The sequence below is a fragment of the Canis lupus genome, chromosome 33, assembly GCF_048164855.1.
Source record: "Canis lupus baileyi chromosome 33, mCanLup2.hap1, whole genome shotgun sequence".
NCBI classification, from domain to species: Eukaryota; Metazoa; Chordata; class Mammalia; order Carnivora; family Canidae; genus Canis; species Canis lupus.
This window is the reverse complement of record NC_132870.1, coordinates 32,044,751-32,065,111: the sequence shown is the minus strand read 5'-3', so window position 1 is coordinate 32,065,111 and position 20,361 is coordinate 32,044,751. Positions and strand designations below refer to the sequence as shown.

At 35.9% G+C, this 20,361-nt stretch overlaps 1 non-coding gene across 1 annotated transcript; it reads right to left on the bottom strand.

The window, feature by feature from the left end:
- Window positions 1-10,506: 10,506 nt before the first annotated feature.
- On the bottom strand, window positions 10,507-10,613 carry LOC140624062 (U6 spliceosomal RNA). Its single transcript, XR_012023599.1, has one exon. It is a non-coding gene; the product is annotated as a U6 spliceosomal RNA (small nuclear RNA).
- Between the last annotated feature and the right edge of the window lie 9,748 nt (window positions 10,614-20,361).

Below are 20,361 nucleotides of genomic sequence, written 5' to 3'. Positions count from 1 at the left end.
GTTTTAAAAGCAAACAAACGAGCTTTTTATATCTTTCATCTGTTCTTTGAGAAAATTATAGACTTGTATAGATAAAATATGAGGCTATTTATCAATGGAAAATAAATATGCCTGTGTATGGAGAATGAGTTATTTGGGATCTTCTATTAAAATGTTTTCAGGCCCAGAGAGGGAATTAAAATAGGCAGAAATTTAAAGACGTATTTTAAAGACCTATTTCCTGTAAGCAGGACTATAGAAACTAGAAAATATGCCTTTGAATATCACAAATTAGAAAGAAAATGAATCTGGTTTATTTCCTTTCTTAAAAGCCTTTTAAAACCCAGGGGGAAAGTATTTAATATTATATATATAATCAGAAACAAATGTCACCATGGAAAACCAAAAACATTCCCTGATGGGCCTCTTTGCTTTACTCTAATGACAACATTTTCATTTTTGAAGTTTTGCTTTGGCTGTCAGTAGTGTTTCTTATGAAAAGTGGACTTATACATTTTTTACTAAAAGCTTTATAATTATATATAGTGGCACAAAGACCATCATCCTTTTACTGCCAACTCTGTGGAGCTTAAGGCACATTTTGAGGTCCCCCCCTCTTTGGGCTTATGTCTGACAACTTGGTAAGTCAAGAGGCTATGCACTCTTCAGTCTGGGTACAGAGTGAACAGAAGTTCCTTATATACATGAGGACTCAGAAGGCACAGAATATATATATAGCAGGGCAGGTAAAAAGAGTAATACAGAGCTTAGTTTTGTTCAACTTGAGGGTTAGGTCTTAACAGAAGTCCTTTAGTCTAGAATATATTATCCGGCCTTTCAGAGATTCAGGCTTCTTCTTCAAGAATTGTATTCAGTCATTTAACACATATTTATTGAACACTAGTAGACATTAGACCCAGGTTCCTACTCTTAAAAAACTTCCATTCTTTTTCAAATTCTAGTCTGCTATCTGGCAAAATCCAAGAACTTCCACTAAAGGGTGGCCAGAATCCTCTGATCCTAGTCCAGGATTGATGTCCCAACTTTTTCCTTTTCTTAGTTTTGTCTACCTTTCATTTAGTGAATGAGTTTCAATTTGAACTGTGATTCTTTTGTTCGTAAAGACTTTGGAGATTTAGGGAATCACTTCTTTAAAAAAATCTAATAATAGTATTTTGTGAAAAAGACATTATTCAAGTTACATCCCAGATAACATACTTTCTTATGGGAGGGGAAGGCTGTTTTCACTGGTCTGCATAATATGGATTTTATACGTATAAAACTATTATTGCTGGTTTATGTGGCAAATATATTTGCTATTGCCCAGGCAACTATGACATATTGGTCTCAAATTGTGTGTAGTTTAATTGTGATTTTATTAGTGCATTTACCTTGTGTTTTCACAGTAATTAGTAAGTGGCAAGAAACTGATGCCTGTCCAAGGAGTGGCCTATGTAGTATAAATCTGTCTTGTGCAATTGCTATGGGAACAAGAACTTTTAATCTTTCACTTTCACACTTTTAATATCTTATTTTTAATGTTTTTCCACTCTTATTTGGATGTCTTTGCAGAGGAAAATGAACAAGTTGGAGCAATCTGTACTCATTTAGTAATATAACCTTAGAAAAACAAGTGTGGTTATTTGTGAAAACTTCATTTTCAGTTTGATTTTTTTCACATTACTATGATGTTAATTTATTATGTTTCCTGTGCTTTAATATTTGCTTCATATATGATTTTTTTTGTATCTGCTTCTTTCCTGCATAGTAGAGCCTTCAGTATGGGGAATTATTTTTGAAATGTTTGGAATCTGAAACAAAATCCCAGGAAAAAGTATGGCATCTGAATTGATATATGTGAATTTAAAGGAAAAGGAGCTTATTGGAGAACCCTCACTTTCTTTAGCATTCCTTCAGTTTCAGGAAGCTATATCAGAGACATGTTGAACCAATGCTTGCTCAATATTCTCTAGCCTTTCCAGAAACTCCACTCTGATTCAGAGGAGAAGTTCTCCTTCTTGGAATTAATTTTTATACTCTCTGTTAAAGAACAAAATTCAACTGAGTAGATTTTAAGGATCATATTGGCTTTATTCAGCGATTCATGAATTGAGCAGCATCCAGTATAGCAGATAGAAAGGAGTTCCAAAGAATTGTTCAATTTGAGAAAGTTTTATAGACCAAAGTGAGCAGGAGCAGGACAGAAACATGGCATTTGCTGATTGGAGCAAAGGGAAGTTTGGAGCAGGGTTAGGTAACTTGTGTTGACTGGTTGATCTAGGCATTTGGTTCCTCGGAGAGCTGAGCATAGAAGTTTAGTTAAGTTTTGGCTTGCTAATGTGGGCCTAGCTTGAGTGGACTCCAACTAGGGCCTAATTTGGTTACTTTAACACTGTTTTATTTTCTTCCTTTGATGTGACTTTACAACATGTGCACTGCTGAGTCACTCCCTACAGTAGGAATGCAGATTAAGAGTTGTGTTTAGCTTAAAATAAAAAAAAAATGGGAATTCTATTCCAACTCATTAGTAGAGGGGAAAAAAAGTAAATAATTATAAAGTACCAATTAATATATATTAGCAATTTTTAAAATGTTGAAGCTAATATGGACAATGCCTTAAGGAAATGTTAAACTCAGTTATTGCTAATAGCACTGCAAACTGCTAACATTCTTTTTGGTAGTACATGTTTAGAACCATAAAAATATCCATAGCCTTTGGCCCACTAACTCCAGACCTAGGAAATAATTCAAAAGGGGAAAAGGCTGTTTGTATAAAGATGTTCATGGTAGAACTATAGTGAAGAGTTCAAAGAAGCCTGAATGCTATTCAACAGGTAAATGGCTGAGTAAATATGATACACCAACACAACTGAATGTATAAGGTGTTAAAATGTTAATAATGGAGATTTTGTATCAAATCTGTTTACTACGTATGTTTAAACATGTAGTAAACATTTTTAATATAATGCTAAGTGAAAAAGTATAGCTTGGTAGTAGCAGAGCCACCCAGCTATCCTATATCCTAGGAGCTGGGAATATAAAAAGAGTAATGCAAAAGTTAGCTCTGTCCAGTTAGGGAGTAAGTCTGGTAGAAGTGAAATTATGTAAACCTACTGATCAAATTTGAAAGAGAAAATTCTGAAATTTGGGGGAGAGGGTAAAATTCCCTTGTAAAATTAACTTTAATGTTGTAATTTAAAAATAATCATTTTTAAAGATTTGTTTCTATTTTCCTTATAAAGTGGGATGGATGACACCCAAAGTCTGGTTGATTCAACTTCATAGCTGAAAGTTCTATTACCTTTTGTTGAATAATTTAGTTTTTGAATGGGTTTGGATCTTTTATTCATGCTGTTCTCAATAATTTAGAATTAGAGTTGGAAGGAATCTAACAGGCAGTTTAGAGCAACCTCCCACCCAGTATAGGGATCCCTTCTATAACATCCCTGACAGATGGTCACCCTCCTTCTGCTTGAAGGCTTCCAACTATGGGAAACTCATTACTTCATGATGCCACCTGCTCAGTTACTGGATATCTTTAATTGTTAGAAAGTTCTTCGTGTCTACTGAATTGAATCTGTATCCTTTTCTCCTCTGCCTATTGGTCCTTATTTTTTCCTGAAGTATAAGAAAACAGATTAGTCTTTCTTTTCTCAAGATACTTTTTGGGTGTTTTTTTAAAAGGCAATTTTTGTCTTCTCTTAACTTTTATTTTTTCAACTGTTACTTATGGATAGATGTTGTAGAATTTTTGGATTTTGCCATTTGTTATCTGTACCTACTTCTTGTGTTAACAGTATGCCAGCTTTTTTTTTTTTTTTTAATTGATCCAATTCTCTTCTACTCTCAGTCTGTGATTTCAGGGAATATGATTTTATTCCTGAGTCTAGGACCAGGGAATATGACCTTTACTAAGTAAATCAAATGCATTTGATCTTCTTTACCTCCCATAGGGATTGGTTAAAGGATGGGCACATGACCCAAGTCAGGCTGATCAGGGTCAATAAAATTTAATTCTGGGACTTTTGTTCATATTTTAAGAAAAGCAAAATCTTATCTACAGGATTGGTGTGTGATGCTATGAAGTTGGAACTACAGGAGAACCATCTTACAGTCTAATAATGAACTTGACCTAGTGGAATATATGACTGAGAGATGAACATTTTTAGCCAGTTCCTCTAAAAGTTAAGTTACCTCTGTATGCCTTTTTCAGTCATGTTGGCCAATGAATCTATCACCATAATGTTCACTGTGCCCCACACCGCTTTTCTCATAAGCAATCTTGGGATGACTTTGTCACTTTATAAAGGAATTAGAATGATACAGGCTCTACTGAGATATAGAAGAAATGAGTAGTTTTGCTGTTATCAGATTGTAGAAATTTGGACAGTTCATTTAAAGTCTGGTATTGAATTCCATCATCAGTAAAATGAGCAGATTGAAGTAGACAATTTTAAAAACTTCTTAACTGCTTTAAAATTCTATGATTTCCATATGACTTTGCCTCTAGATCTAGCCTGTGTGTCTTGGCTGCTGTCCTTTGCATTTATTCCAGTTGGTCAAATTGTTCCTATTAGAGAACAACTATTCTCAATTATTCTCAGAAGCAAAAGGATAGAAACAATTATTCTCAATTATTCTCAAAAGCAAAAGGATAGAAACAGTTTTTCTATGATGCATATTCCCTTATCACTCATATTTAAATTACATGCAGTTATTTTCTGTACCCTCCTTAAATTTTTAAAAATGTTTTAATGAACATGTAAATTGTCCTATTAATATTCTAAGGCATCTATAATTTAAAACCCTTTACTTTAGCAAAAATTAGGTCTATAATTCTTTTGTCTCCAACTTGTTATTTTGAAAGATTTCAAGCCTTCAGAAAAGTTGCAGGAAAAGTACAATGAATACCAAGAGTTTTCTTCTACATTGGCCAGATGTTAATGTTTTGTCATATTTGCTTTCCTGTGTGTGTTTTCCTGAGAAAGTCTATTATTCTCAATGTATGTTTAAAATAATGTGTAAAGAAAACTAAGGACTTTAAAAAAAAAAACAACTAAGGACTTCTGAGAGGGGTGCTACCCTTAACTGGGAGCATTTAGAAGGATCTGGAGAAAAAAACAAAACAAAACAAAACAAAAAAACAAACAAACAAACAAAAAAAGAGAAGGATCTGGAGAAGTGGAGGAGTGGAGGTAGTGAAGGGTACAAGTTAACAATTCAAGAGTCTTGACTTTGCCTGAATTCTAATCCTGACTCTCTCTGATCCTCATTTTTCTTTTTTTTCCTAATAATTTTATTTATTAATTTTAAAAGATTTTATTTACCTACCTATTTGAGACAGAGAAAGGGAGAGAGAGCACAAACAGGGGAAGAGGGAGAGGGAGAAGCAGGCTCCCAACTGAGCAGGGAGCCTGACATGGGGCTTGATCTCAAGATCCTGAAATCATGACCTGAGCCAAAGGCAGACATCCAACCAACTGAGCCACCCAGGTGCCCCATAATCTTCAGTTTTTGTATTTGCATTATACGGGTATTATTGGCACTCAAGTTCATACTCAAAACATATTAATTAGTATTAATGTTATATGAGTAGAACTAACAATATGAGATGTATGTGATTTTTCATTGCATATGGAAAGCATATAGTTATTTCTGCTCTACAGATGAGCTTGGACCTTAAGCTTCCTAACATAGGAAATAAATTAGTGGTTGGCCCAAAAGGGAATATGAAGCGCTTAAACAGAAATTAAAGAACATGTGTTTTTGGCTGGGCAAGAAATCACACCCCATGCTGAAAGTTTCAAACAGCATCTGCCAATGTGGTACTAGTGGAAGTAAATCCAGATAAAGGAAGAAGATAGGTTTCATCTCGTGCCAATTACTCTTAGTGACTGCCTGGTATACTGTATAAGATGGCTTGTGAGAACATTTTGGGAAAAGAATGACTGCCATGGCAAGGGAAATATGAGAGATGACACAAGTGCTTATATTTGCCATCTTGGATTTAGATATAAAAGAAAAGGAGGCGTGTTTTAGGAATAGGGAGTGACCTTGACAATTGGCTAATATATACTATTAAGACAGTTGAGAGTAAAAATTAGTAGATTTAAATGAAATGTTCCATTAAGCCTGTTAGTAAACCAATATGTGTATATGTCTGTTCTAGCATTTGCCTCATTATAGTAACTCCTTTACTTATGTGTTCCTCTCTCTAATTGAACTATATGTTTCTAGAGGGAATATCCACTGTTTTCCTTTGTGCTTTACCAAGTGCCAGGTATGTAGTAGGTGTATAATCAATGTTTGAGCTAATTCAGCCATTTCTAAATTTTGATTAGGTTTGGGTTAAAAGGCCTACTCTATAAAACTCATCCCATGTCTTTGTCCATGTTTAGGCCTCCTGCTCTGCTTTGTTTCCTATTAAAACTATTTTTGGGAAATTGCCATCTTGTATTAACCAAAGTAAGACCAAAAAAGGTGTTTGCCAAAGTTTAATCATTATAGAGCAGGAGCAGTAAGCCCCTGATGGTTAAATTCTTTTTTGGAGTTCATGTAGAACAGAATTTAAGTAGGGAGTAGACTTGAGAGACTCTAGACAAGTACGTTTAGGCCTTCTGTGACTACTAACCAGTTCCTTTCTGCTTCTGCAGCACACTGGACATATTATCGATTGAAAAAAGAAAAAAAATTGGAGCACCTGGGTGGCTCAGTGGCTGAATGTCTGCCTTTGACTCAGGTCATGATCCTCTGGTCCTGGGATCAAGTCACTCATCAGGCTCTCCACAAAGAGTCTGCTTCTCCCTCTGCCTATGTCTCTGCCTTTCTATGTCTCTCATAAATGAGTAAGCAAAATCTAAAAAAAATTAAAAATAAAAATTCAGTGATTCCTTACCTTCTTAAATATTCAAATTGTAGGCAGTTGTTAACTCACAATTTCTTAGAGTTTTTCCAACTTGCACTTTCTACATATTAATTGACATATTAATTGACATATTTTATAAATAAAATGTGTACTCTGATGTTCAGCAGCTGGAGAATGATTCTTTTGAGGCATTAGAGGAAGAGGGTCAATAGATTAGTTTGGCCCCACTGCATTCTTTTTTGGAACAAGTGACAATTATCAATTCAATTATTATTAATTATTCAATTATCTATTCAATTGAATTTTGATATAACATTTTAATAGATAAAAGAGGCACTGTGCTAGAAAAATAAAAGTTCTGTTGAGACATTTATAAGTATGTACGGGCCTCATAAAGTTAATTGTAATTGACAAAGGTCAAAATCATCAGGCATGTCCCTCATGGCAGAGTTTTGGCATCGACAACACACTATTTAGCTTTAATTTGTTCAGTTCATCTGTGAGGTACAATTATCAGGGAAGACAAGAGTAAAAAGTTGACACAAACTGGTAGATATATATTTTCAAATTACACTAATGAGATGTGTGGATCTAAAGGATTTTTGTAACAAAAATGTAAATATTTAACCCTCACATAGAATTATAGCAATTCATTATGTGCAAAACCAGGGGCTGCCTCTGTTTATTTTTTTGATAGTTGCTTCTTTTCTTAAATCGCACTTGAGTATCTTCAGTTTTTTCTGTGCTAATGATGTTTTTTCTATTTTGTATCTCTGACTCTTAATATTATCTATGCAGAACACAGGAATAAGGAACTAAGCAAAAACCTGAAAAACCATTAAATCTTTTGAACATTATAGTACCTCTACTGAGGGAAAAAAAAATGCTGCTTGGGTCCTCAGCCTGTTGATTTATAATGTATTCACAATTTTAACAATTTTGGTGCAAAAAGATACCTAATGGATTATTTAAGTTCTGTATGCAGTGTGATTGTGTATGGGGTCACTTATGGGAAAAGTGCACAAAGAATATGGAGACCTGTTTTTTTTTTTTTTTGAGACCCGTTTTTATTCTTAGTTGCTTTAACCTTTACAAGGCACATAAAACATTTATACAACCAAGAGAAAAAGCACTGTGGAATGAAGAAATGTCATAGGGAATTACAAATGAAGTGCTATGTAGTTCAGAAGAGAGGGAGATTAGTTACCTAGACTCCATACCTACAGTATACATATGAAATAGAAAACTTAGAAGAGAGAAGAACTGTTGGAAGCAGGCATGTTGTCAGCAGCTACTATTACAGCTGATAAAATAACCAAGAGAGAACTTAGCAAATAGGTATGTGAACTTAAAATGTCCAGGAGTCACTTAATGTAAGGTCAACTTTAAGAAGCTTTGAGGATATCATTTAATCATACAGTAATCTGTATTATAGTGATTCATAGGCTTTTAGAATAGAAGTTCTCTTAAAGGCCATCTAGATTCCATATTTTTATTTTATTTTTTTAAAGATTATTTATTTGAGAGAGAGAGAGCAGAGGGAGGGGCAGAGGGACAAAAAGACAGAATCTCAAGCAGACTCCCTGCTCAGAGGGGAGCCCAACGTGTGGCTTGATCCCCAGACCCTGAGATCATGATCTGAGCAGAAATCAAGAGCTGACCACCTAACCAACTGAGCCACCAGGCACGCCTAGGCTCCACGTTTTATTAATGACACTTAGAATAAGTTACTTGCCGTACAGTCTTGCAAATGGGTGGAGTCATCCTTGGATCTGTTTTCCTTCCCAATCCTTTTCTATCCTCCCCACCTGCCATACCCATCTAATCAATCATCTTGTCTTTTTGCCTCCATTTTTCTCAAATTTGTATTCCCTTTTCCATGTCAATTTTCACTGCCTTTATCAGATCTCTGATATATCATACATGGAATTCTTCCATAGATACCTAAATCCTCTTTCTCCTTCCATTTCTTAACCTTCTTAAAATTATATACCACTTATCCAGCCAAGAACATCTGACTGAAATGCAAGTCTGATAGTGACACTCTGTGACTTTATGTTACAGCAGCTTTCTGCTTCCTGCAAGATGAACTCCGAACTGCTGTCTGCTCCTTCCCTGCTTTCTATCAACTCCTGATACTATATGTATAATTAGGGGGAGACTTAGTACATTGCCCACTTCTCCCTTCTCATTCTCACTCCAAATTCACTTGGCTAATATCTCAATCTTTAGGATTCACCTCAGATGCCGTCTTCTCCAGGAAGCTCTGGCTAGAATAAGATGTCTTTCACTGTCCAGTGATTGTTTTTCATGGCATCCTGTAATTGGATTGATTCACTGTACCATAATTATGTATTTGGCTCCCCTATTTGAATATGAACTCTTTGACAGACCATGTTTTATTCATCTTTATATACCAAAGCCCATTTTCAGTGTTGAATATTAGGACATATTAGATGCCAAATCAATGTGTATTGAGACATGGGCAACTATTACAAATAAAGCTACCTGAATACTAATAGTTAAGCAAGTGTTCTTTCTCTTATAGTCGGTTGATGAAACTGGCTCTGAATCAGAATCACCTGAGAAAGTTTTTAAAAAGCACAGGTTTCTGTGCTTTACTCCTGCCCTAGAAAATCAGAATCTTCACCCCCCTCTCTCTATATATATATTTAAGATTTTATTTATTCATGAGAGATACAGAGAAAGAGGCAGAAACACAGGCAGAGGAAGAAGCAGGCTCCTCAAGGGGAACCTGATGTGGGACTCCATCCCAGGACTCCAGGATCACACCCTGAGCAAAGGCAGATGCTTAACCACTGAGCCACCCAGGCAACCCTCTATATTTTTTATGAGGCATCCCAAATGATTCTTATCAGTCAACCTACCACCTGATCTCACGTTGAAGTTTGTAAATCATTGCACAATGTTTCTTATCAAAAACTTTTAAGAATAAGCACATTTAAGAAGTCAAAATGATATACAGTAGATTTTAGAAATATTTGCATTCAAGATGGTTAATTTTTTTTTTTTTAGAGAGTGCACACACGGGTGCGGGGAGAGGGAGAGAGAATCTTAAGCAGGCTCCATGCTGGGGTCCCAACTCAGGGCATGATCTCACGACCCTGAGGTTATGACCTGAGCTGAAATTAAGAGTTGGGCACTCAATTAATTGAGCCACTCAGGGGCCCCTAGATGGTTAAATTTGTTTTAAATCTGTGTTAAAGGATATACTTGCAGCTCTCTGAAAACTCTGCATACCTTAATTCAATCACTAATGATTCTGGAGAGACAAACTTTTAATTTTTTTTACATCACTCCATTTATTTTCTTATAACCTAGTGCCTTTGAAAGGGATTTATTTCTTCATAGTAGTTTTCTTTGTATGACCACAGTTGACCCTCACACAATGCAGGGGTTATGAGTGCCAACCCCTGTGGAGCCAAAAATCTGCATAGGACTTTCGACTCCCCCAAAACTTAACAACTAATAGCCTACTGTTGACTGGAGGCTTAACTATGAATAGTCAATTAACACATATCTTGTATGTTACATGTATTATATACTGTGTTCTTACAATAATGTCACCTAGAGAAAAGAAAATTATAAGAAAAATACACTTATCACACTATAAATAATCTGTGTTTAAGTGGGCTTCTATAGTTAAGTCCATGTTATTCATGAATTTGTGTGTCATCCTTGCACAGGGGCCATGCTAATCTTCTCTGTTTTGTTCCAATTTTAGTACATGTGCTGCCCAAGTGAGCACAAACCCATGTTATTCAAAGATCAACTATACTTAATATCTTTTGCTCCTTTCTCCATTTATAATTAAGAAAACTCCATTCCTTCATGCCTCAAATCTCCTTTTCTAATAAAATGCTCCTTTTCAACTTTTGCTTTTTAAAACTATTGATGTTTCATTAATCTACTCTGGGGGCTTTGTTGAGTCTCTGCAATGTACCTAAACATTTCCATTTACAGGAGAAGTGGGTCTCGGCTTTCATCTTGCCATCACATTGAACTGATTGGTTTCTGTGGGTTGTCAGGGAGCTGCTGAGGATAGGAACTGAAGTGGGTGGGAATTTGGCTGACTCCATAGTTTTCCATATGCACTGTGTGCTCCTCATGCTTGAGCAGGAAGCTGGTCTCTATGGGCAGCCCTGGTAGGAGGAAGACAGCCACTGTGTGGGTGGTTTTGAAGAAACCTCCCTCTATTTTTCCTGTACCCAGCTGGTTTTAAGTTTTTGGATAGTAGTGCTATAACAACCTTCAAGTTTTGCCTTTGATTTAATACAATTTCTGGACTGTGTTTAAAGATGCCTTTGATTTTGGACGTATTTTTTTATACAATTTACAAGTCAGTTTATCTCCAGCTTTGGCTTTCTATTCGATACATTTTGCACAAATGTTTACTTTTAGCTTTGTGTAATTTTGTATACATCCCAATTTGATATGGCCTCCCGATGGAAGTTTATACTACTCTCAGCATAATTGTAGGAGGAAAATAAATTGGTTATAATTTATGTTAGTATTAAGATTTACGTGAACTTAAGTGCTAGATGAAAGGCACAAAAACACTTAAGTCTTTTCTAAGATATTTCCTAAAGTTTATAGCTTTTAGATCACCAAGACTCTAGACTAATTTAATATTTACATCCTCTGATATTATTATTTTTGTTATTTTGCTAGCATCACACATTTGCTTAAAAGATCTTCCTTGTTATTGAGTGCTTAAAATCTCACAGGGAAAAAAAAATCTCACAGGGAATACAAAGCATTTATACAACTAAGAAATGTTTTGGAGCTGAGAAAATGTCAGAATGAGTTAGTGGGACATCCCCAGGGTCTTCAAAGACTTCTATTCTGAAAAAAAAAAATTCCTTGTCCCAGACCTAAATTAGCCAATTCATGTAAGGAAAGGAGGGCAATTACAGGCAGATACCCTATGGTTGTTTATGTTTGTTAACTATATACTTACTGTATAGTTCTGAGCATATAAAATGGCATAGTCCTCAACAATTTTATTTAAGTGTTGGTGAAGTGATTCACTTTTGTTATTTAATGAAATGCCCAAATTTGGCTTGTTGTATCCATATATCTTCAGGAAAATCTGCATTATAATCTTTCATGTTAACTTATAATATTAGGTTTCAAAATTGTTAGTTTTATTTTTAATTTTTTAAAGATTTTATTTATTTATTCATGAAAGACACAGAGAAGAAGAGACATAGGCAGAGGGAGAAGCAGGCTCCTTTAGGGAGCCGGATGCGGGTCTTGATCCCAGGACCCTGGGATCACAACCTAAGCTAAAGGCAGACGCTCAACCACTGAGCCACCTAGGTGCCCCTCAAAATTGTTAGTTTTAAAAATTCACTATAGTCTATGACTTTCTCTCTGGTGGTATTTAGGTAATATAAGGTGGGGTCTTTAAAATGACATTAGTAAGGGGAACCTGGGTGGCTCAGGAGTGGTTGAGTGCCTGCCTTTGGCTCAGGGCTCAGGGCGTGATCCTGGAGTTCCCAGATCAAGTCCTACATCAGGCTTCCTGCATGGAGCCTGCTTCCCCTCTGCCTCTCTCTGTGTCTCACATGGATTAAAAAAAAAAAAAAAAAAAAGAATGGTATTAGTAGGAACTGTATGTTGGGCTAATGTAGCTTCTCAATACTAAAAGCAATTGACAATTGAACACCAATAAAAAACAAATTTATTATTAAAAAAATAAAAATAAAAGCAATTGACAATTTCACATTTAAATTATATTTTAAGATTTAAAAAAAACTTCAATAGGACTTGATTTTAAGTACTACTTATAAAAATATAGAATGATTTCTAGGTTGTCATTTTAAAATTCCTTTCAGATGGAGTCACATCCCTTGCGATTGCAGCTATTTCATATTCAAGAATATAGTTCATTATGAATTACTCCTTCGATGATTGGTCTCAACAGACTTGATATATTTAATATGTACTAACAGTAGTTGAATATACTATATTTTCCCCATCTAAACCAAGAGAGTGGCTTTTATCATTTACCATGATAATAAGCAATGAAGTGATTGTGAAAGAGGGATCTTTTATGACACCTAGGAAATGTAATTTTTTTAACCTCAGGGGTACTGGTGAAATGACAGCTAAGTTCAAAGCAGGGACATTACTTAGTAAATACATTAGCTTTAATTTAGCAGCAGTGAAGAGCCAAAGCTGTGCAGTCAGACTGAGTTTTGACCTTGATTCTATTATTTACTAGCAGTATAACCTCAGTCAAGTATTTAAGTTCTGTTTTCCTTGTCTATAGAGTGGAACTAAGATATGTACCTCTTTGTGATAATTACATAAGAAAATACATTATGTGCTTATTAACACAGTGCTTGGCATATAGTATATATGCATGTTAGTTATATGGTTGTCAGTAATAATACATTTTAACAATTTATGCTTCAAAACTAGGTTTTGGTAGATTGTAAACCATTAGTGACTTTTAATCAATTAAGCTTATTTGCCTTTTACAAATATACTGTGATTTTAAAAATCTTTTTTTTTTTTTTCTAATCAGGAAGATTAGAAAACTTTACATAGAAACATTTCTGATAAAAAGCACTTCCATTTTGGATTAATAGGATGGTAGAGCTGGAAAATTTAAAAAAAAACCTTAAGAGAGCATCTATCTATTCTACCTATGGATTTACTGGTAAGGAGACTAAGTCCTATATATTTTTTTTTTAATTTTTTTTAACTTTATTTATTTATTCATGAGAGACACAGAGACTGAGAGAGAGGCAGAGACACAGGCAGAGGGAGAAGCAGGCTCCATGCAGGGAGCCCGACGTGGGACTCGATCCAGGGTCTCCAGGATCACGCCCTGGGCTGCAGGCGGCGCTAAACCGCTGAGCCACCCGGGCTGCCCTAAGTCCTATATATTTAACTGACTTAATCCACTTGAAATATGAAAGGAAAAAAAAATCCATAAATTTGGTCATTTTTTATGGTGATGGACATTAGTTCTTTGTGAAAAATGGAAAAATGAGATGGTTATCTGGACAATAGAAGTCTGATATATTAAATATTTAATGATAATATTTTCTTAACAGATGATTTGTCTTACTGTAATTATTAATGCTCTTTTCACCCTCAAAAATGTCTCAGTTTGGACAATACATTACACAATCTTCCACTTTATTTTTTATTATTTTTTTTAAATTTTTTTATTTATTTATGATAGGCACACAGTGAGAGAGAGAGAGGCAGAGACACAGGCAGAGGGAGAAGCAGGCTCCATGCACCGGGAGCCCGACGTGGGTTTCGATCCCGGGTCTCCAGGATCACGCCCTGGGCCAAAGGCAGGCGCCAAACCGCTGCGCCACCCAGGGATCCCCAATCTTCCACTTTAATTGTATTTATACAGGCAAAGAGTAGCAACCATCTAGTAGTTTGTGGACCGGGTAGATCCCAAAACAGATTATGTTTTTTCTCTGGTTCTAAAATTTGGAAATGACTAGAATCTGGACAATTACTCAACACTTTCTTAATCTTCTGAGTGCAGTTCTCTCGAAGAGGAGTTATTAATTGATGGCTTTGTGGGGACGAAAAGATCTATTAACCTGCTGAAACTATGTGCAAAATGGTGTGTGTGTGCGTGTGTGTGTGTGTGTGTGTGTGTGTTGTGTGTGTGTGTGTATTTTTCTGGGAAATATGTTCATATTTTCAAAGGTACTATTTTGCTCCAGAAGACTAAGGAGCATTGTTTTACCTTTTATTCCATTCACAAATAACTGGCCCTGTTGACCTGTTACACTTTTTTTTAAAGATTGATGTATTTATTTGAGAGAGAGAGAGAATGAGCAGGAGAGGCAGAGGGAGAGGGAGAATCCCAAGCAGACTCCATGCTGAACATCATCCAGGTACCCTACCTTGTTACACTTTTTAAATATCAAGTCTGTAAGAAATGGGAGGAAATTAATGTCATATAGTGCTTTTATAATGAATATAGTTCTATATTCTGGTGAAATATTATTAAATTGACCCACATAAAATGTTGACAAATTTACTTAAATGTGAGGTGCCTGATAGGAGAGCCCATCTACAGGAAGAGAAAAAGCTGACACTCGAACAGTGGGTTTCTGATATGCATTTGGGCCAGGGTAATAGAATTCTTAGTAAATTTTGACCTGAGGAAATTGCCATTTCATATGGTTTAACTGATGACATCACAGGTGAATTTAATTCAGTCACCTGTATTGAAACCTCCTTCATGAAATCATTATACTATGATCAAGAGCTATTCAAGGAATATAAATATAGAGTAGATATCCTTTCCCATTTTAGGAGAATTTGAAGAGATTTAAATTGGGAAATGAGTTAGTTTCTATTCGATGTGACTTAGTGGTATTCTGACACATTAGTCAAGGAAATACAATTCTGATGGGGGAGACAGACATTTAAGTAATATAATGCATAGCAGAATAAAATAAGCATTAAACAGAGTCTCAAGTAACACTGTGAGTACACAGAGGAAAGGCAGGGTTAATTTTGACTGCAATGATCAAGGAGAGCTTTGTGAGTAGGCAGTGATCTTTTATGGAGAGCAGATGGACATAAAGACTCAAGGAACTTGATTTACCAAGCTTTTTTTTCTTACTGGTTTATACTCCCTATCTGCTCTGATCAAATTATTTTTTCTTAGCCTTTATACTTTTTCTTGAAGGGGGAAGGGAAAAAATGGTTTCTTAAGATGATTAATAGGAGAACATGTGCTTTCAGAGTGCAAAGCACTCAGCTCCCTAGGATAAAGAGTCTAAATATATACCTAAATCCAAACATAGATAGATAGAAGAGTATCTGCTGTGTTTCAAGGGAGTACACTGACCAGCTGAGGGACGCTTGCTTTATTCTTTGTTGTTGTTGTCTTTTAAGTGCCATGAGTTTTTGAAATGATAGCCATTAGAAGAAAAGACAGTACAATTGCTCAATTTTAAATAACTGCCTAACTTGGGAACAAAGTCCCAGGAGACGGCTGGCGGAAATAGCTCATGCTTTTTTTAGCTGCCTGTATTTTAACTTTACACAGAGAAAAATGAAATCTATGTAATCAAAGTATGCATAAGTATATATATAGAAATCAGAAGGCCAAGTTGTCAAGTGGGTAAAGATTCCTTCAAAGAATACATAAAAATTCAAATATGATATAATAGGGCAGCCCAGGTAGCTCAGCGGTTTAGCGCCGCCTTCGGCCCAGGGTGTGAATCTGGAGACCAGGGATTGAGTCCCAGGTCGGGCTCCCTGCAGGGAGCCTGCTTCTCCCTCTGCCTGTGTCTCTGCCTCTCTCTCTCTCTCAAGAATAAGTAAATAAATATAAACAAACAAAAGTAACTTTAAAAAAATATGATATAATACACATGCACACAGGGTTAGAATTATATATTTTAGCCTAGTGATAAAAAGACACAGGTTTACAGGAGAAAAAGAAAAGCATAATATATAATTCCACATTTAATAAAATGTTTTGTTAGAAAATAATCCTTATTACTATTTATTTAATTCATGAACATTAAAGGCCTTTGAAAATTTGATTCTAAAGCTAACTTTCCAGGGAGACATGTAGATGCTGGAGGTCATCTATTCCAATTTCCCTCTTTCACAGGTGAGCAATTGGAAACCCCGAAAGAGATGAAGTGGCTTGCTTAAGTTTTCTCTTCCATTGGTTATCTAGCCCCATAGTCTCTCCTGTCTCAGTTGTTTTCATGAGTTTTCAAAGTTCTTGACAACCATAACTGTAATTAGAAATCTTAATAAGAATGTCTGGGGGCAGCCCAAGTGGCTCAGTGGTTTAGCGGTGACTTCAGCCCAGGGTGTGATCCTGGAGACCCGGGATCAAGTCCCACATCAGGCTCCCTGCATGGGGCCTGCTTCTCCCTCTGCCTGTGTCTCTGCCTCTCTCTCTCTCTCTCTCTCTGTGTCTCTCATGAATTAAAAAAAAAAAAAAAAGGATGTCTGAAACTTGAAGTCAATGATTGTTACATTCCAGTTTTCTATATATCCTCATTGTTCCAAGAAAAGAAAGATAAATTTTATGTTTTCAATACAGGTTCTTTGACTGTAACTGTACTTGGAAAGGAAGAAGAAAATGGAAGTAAATATTGAAATCTTAGCTCTCAAAATAAATAACAGCTTTATTGAGATAATTCACATATCAAAGTTCACTCTGAAGTGTGTGATCCAATGGTTTTTAGCATGTGCACTATGTTGTGTGTTTATTACTACTACCTAATTCTAGAGCATTTTAATCTCTCCCCACCATATCCATTATCAGGCATTCCCCATTCTCCTTTCCCCTCCAGCCCCTGACAATGACTAATTTACTTTTTTTCTCTCTGAATTTTTCTATTCTGAACATTTAATATAAATAGAATTATATGTAGCCTTTTGTGTGTGACTGCTTTCACTTAGGATAATGTATTTAAGACTCATCCATGTTTAGCATGTATCAATTCTTTATTCATTTTAATTACAGCATAAGCATTTCACTGTACAGTTATAGCATATTTTGTGTCATTCATTAAGTAATGGACATTTGAGTTGTTTTCACTTTTTGGCTATTGTAAATAATACTGCCATAAACATTCATGTACAAGTTTTTATGTGGATGTATGTTTTCATTTTTCTTGTATATGCCTAAAAATGGAATTCATGGTCATATGGTAACTCTATGTTAAACATTTGAAAAACTATGAGATCATTTTTCACCATTTTATAGTCCCAACAATATATGAAAGTTCCAATTTCTCCACATATTTCCCAATACTTATTAGTGTCTTTTTGATTATTGCCATTCTGGTAGGTATGAGAGAGTAGATCATTGTGGGTTTGATGTGTATTTCCCTAACAACGATGATATTGAGCCTCTTTTCATGTTCTCCTTGCAATTTGTGTATCTTTGGAAAAGTGTTTAAGTCTATGCCTAATTTTAATATTAGATCATTTGTTTTATGTTGTTGCTTCGTAAAAGTTCTTCATGTATTCTGGATACAGGTCCCTTATCAGATACATGATTTGCAAATACTTTTTCCCATTTTGTGGGATGTCTTTAACTTTCTTGATGATGTTCTTGAAACACATAGGTTTTCAACTTTGATGAAATCCAATGTACTTTTTATTTTAATTTTATTTTTTAAAGTGTTTTATTTATTTACTCATGAAAGACACAGAGAGAGAGGCAGAGACACAGGCAAAGGGAAAAGCAGGCTCCCTGTGGGGAGCCTGATTCAGGTCTTGATCTGATGTCCCTGGAATCATGCATGCCCTGAGCTGAAGGCAGACGCTCAACCACTGAGCCACCTAGGTGCCCCAATGAATTTTTTTATTTTGACACTTCTGCTTTTGTTTTCATAGCTAAGAAACTATTGCTTCATCCAAAGTCAGAAGATTTACTCCTATCTTTTCTTCTAAGACTTTTATTCTTTTGGTTCTAAACATTTAGACCAATTTAAAGTGAATTTTTCTATATGATGTGAGGTAGGTCTCCAAATTCATTCTTTTGAATCTTTGCATATGGATATTCAGTTGTTGCAGTAGTATGTGTTGAAAAGATATTCTTTCCCTTTGAATAGTTTGGTACCTATGTCAAAAACCAATTTTTCCACAAACTTCATGATGTATTTTTAGAGTCTCAATGAATTTCCATTGGTTTGTATTTTTATTGTATTTTATTGTAATGTTATTAATTTTTATTGATCACTGTAGCTTTGACATAAGTTTTGGAATCAGGAAATATGAGTCCTTCAACTTCTTTTTTTCCCCCAAGAGTGTTTTGGCTATTCTGGGTCTTTCACATTTCCATATAAATTTTAGGATCATCTTGTCAATTTCTGCAAAAAAAGAAAAGAAGAAAAAAAGACAGCTGGAAATTCTCAATATTTACTAAGGCATAGTTTATTGTAAAAATTAGGCACCACAGAGACTACTAAGATGAAACATAGTTCTTAGTCTTAAAAGAACCAACAATCTAGGAATTACACAAATGTGTCAATTATCAACTTACTACCTCTTACCTTCAAATTTGTTCTTCAGTATATGCTGAAATGGACAGAATTCTTTTAAGTACCTCTTTTTTACAGTAAGCATGATGCCAAGCTTTCTCAGTAGAGGCTTTTAGGAGGGTGTCTCCTGCTATTTCCAGCTGGTGGAGTGCATGAGGACATCTGGTGGAGCTCTGCTTTAGCCATATGCCTGTAATGTGTGATCAGTAGGTGATCTTGCAGCTTCAGTCTAGCCTGGTAATAAGATTCCCATAGCACCCCCCTCCTTGACGTAGAGACTGGTGTCCTGAAGGCTTCCTGCCCACATCAGTGCTCTAATTCCCAGTGCAGGCCTGCATGTGGATTGTCAGGAGCCTGGAGGATTTTCATTCCAGGAGCCATCACTCCCTCTTCTAGCCCCTGTGAACTGCCTGTTCCCAAGGCCCCCTTCCGTTGTACACACCCACACCTCTGGCTGCTGATCAGCTATCCTCAGAGGAATACCTCCTGTTCCCCGTCACCCCAATTAGCCCTGGCTAGGGCAAACTAGTGAACTCCTTTTTTATCCAGTGGGCTAAACTATATCTTCTCCAGTGAGATCTGAACCTCAGCCTTAGGAAGAGGAATCCTTTTCAACTTTGTTCTTCCATGGCTACTCTCCCTCCACCCTAAGCTACCACTTAGCTTCCTTATACTTGTTCCTAAATATTCATGTATCAGAATTTAATAATTATTTATGTTATACACTCTCTGTTTAACCCACTGTGTTACTGGGCCTATACTGATGCAACACATAACATTTGCAACTTAGCATATAGATATAGTGTTTAAGAGAGGCACCTGGGTGGCTCAGTTGGTTAAGCGTCTGCCTTCAGCTCAGGTCAAGATCCCGGGACCCTGAAATCAGCCCTGAGCCAAGCTCCCTGCTCAGCGGGGAGCCTGCTTCTCCTTCTCTCTCTATAGCACCCCCTGCTTGTGCTCTCTCTCTGTCAAATAACTTTTTTTTTTTTTTTAAAGAAAAACATCTGAACATGAGATAAGGATTTGGAACTCACAGTCTGTTGATAGGATCAGTAAAGAATTAATGGGGGAGTGCAATTTGATGAACTTTGAAGGATGGATAAGGATTTCCTTTTGCCATTGGAGAGCTTATGTGTTTAAAATGTTTTTAAAATCATTGCCTCAGATTTCCATTTCAATGGTAAAGGCACTTAGAAGTTGAATTATAATATTTGTCCCAAATAGCACTCTACTACTTCTGACAAGCTCACCCTCAGTTTTATTATGGTCCAAATGGAATTGCTAAAGAAGGTGTTAGAGATAAGCAGAAGAGACCGTGGGTCTGAGTTGATATCTGACTCCAAATAGAAAGTTTTTACATAGCATCATTTCATTGGAATTTCTTAACCGAATGAGTAAAAGAAAGGCTTTGATGGAATGTTTAGTATGGTTAGAAATGAACACCCACAACCATATGTACCAATTAATTTCCTCTCCAAATGT